This window comes from Cariama cristata, unplaced genomic scaffold (assembly GCF_000690535.1).
Source record: "Cariama cristata isolate BGI_N322 unplaced genomic scaffold, ASM69053v1 scaffold21770, whole genome shotgun sequence".
Lineage (NCBI taxonomy): Eukaryota > Metazoa > Chordata > Aves > Cariamiformes > Cariamidae > Cariama > Cariama cristata.
The window spans coordinates 34,621-36,208 of NW_009594454.1; the positions used below are offsets into that span (position 1 = coordinate 34,621).

At 38.0% G+C, this 1,588-nt stretch overlaps 1 protein-coding gene across 1 annotated transcript in view; it reads right to left on the reverse strand.

Moving 5' to 3' along the window:
- The window catches only part of NCOA6 (nuclear receptor coactivator 6), a gene marked incomplete at its 5' end in the record, with an annotated part of 30,046 nt that overhangs the window by 23,108 nt on the left and 5,350 nt on the right, over nt 1-1,588 (reverse strand). The gene's annotated exons all lie outside the window — the stretch shown is intronic.

Here is a 1,588-nt window from a genome sequence, read left to right on the forward strand (position 1 = left end):
TTTCTTATTAGTAAGTACAGAAAACAGGAAGAAAAAAAAAGAGAAAATCTGTAATTGGAGTATGATTGGAAGAATACCTTTGAGTCTGTACTGTCACATTACAGGTTTAGGCAGAAAGTGGTTTTGCCAATATATGAAACCCACTGAAGATATTTCTAGTTCTTATCCGTGCAATAATTCTGCCTAACGAGCTACTATGACTCAGTTCAAATTGTAATTTAAGTACAAAGCTTACCCAACAGAGAAGGTAAAAAGTCCACATTTGACTTTTCAGAAACTAGAAATTCAAGTAACATAGTTTGCTGTTTTCTTCTCTACTGCATCTCAGCTCTAATCAGGCCCTTACTCTGTGTATGCAAACACAAATAACTTGTAATTTTGTTACAGTGATGTGCTCCTCTCAACATCAGCTCTCACCATAACACACAAGTACACACTCCTTAGCACTCCTTTGCACTGCTGCTGTGTGTATGCACACTCAGGATAACTTCTCAGCCCACAGTGGGCTAAGTAACCTCATGAGACAGCAGGTCCAGAGTCATTCAAGTAACCCTGTTGTTCCTACTGCAAGAGCAAGTAATTCTATCAGGTCCCTATCTGGCGCAATGCCCACGCTTTTGACATATCAAAAGATCACTGCTGTCCTGGGACAGAGAGCAAAACCTTCTCCCTCTACCTAGCAACATGAGCAGCAGTATAAATGGATTTAATAAAACCCATTTCTTTTTAACTCACTGTCAAATAGACGATGACACAGACCTAGAAGCAACCCTGTCCTCCCTTGTTTTTCTGACCCGTGATACACAGCCAGAATTTGACTTTGGTTCCTTCTACAGCTACAGCTTTCTTGCACACTTAATTGTATTGCTTGTGTTAATTAATCTGGTCTTAGGTTGCAATTAATATTTCAAGATCATCAAGTTTACAGGTCAAATAACAAGACACATCTGGAAATATGGAACATATACTTCTTGAAACATCACATCACCAGACTCTAGTTTTAGTTCTGCTAAACATTTACAAAAGTTTTGCACATAGGAATGCTCAAACTGAGAAAAAAGCAGTGTTAACTTGGCCTGTCTGTCCCAAATCTAATATAAATTCTGATTTGCTAAATTAACTAGGTGAAATGGAAAGCATTTTAATGTATTCATTTACACCAAACCTTTAAATGCAAGATGGCTTAAAAATTGCAAAATTTGTAATTACAACTTAATTAACATATAAATTGCAGCAAGGAATGAGCATGCACAGAAGCCAGGCAAAAACCTCAGCAAGCGGAAGCAACACAGCTTTGCTGAAACCAATGGAATCCTATCTTTTTAAATCAGCTGAAGAAATAGCTCACAGCAGGATTATCCATTTTAGCAATAAGGTCTACAGTGAGTCCAAACAATGGATTTTGATAGTTTATTTGGGGCGTCATTTTTAAGTCAAAAAAAGTAGGGTTTTGTTTGTAGTAGGTTTACCTAGAAAGGAAGGAGAATATAGAGGTTATACTACCTAAAGGTCATTGCTATGCTACCTAGAGGAAATGATTCCTGGTGGGGACATACGGCTGGGGGGGGAAAACAGTAGGGGAAAGTGA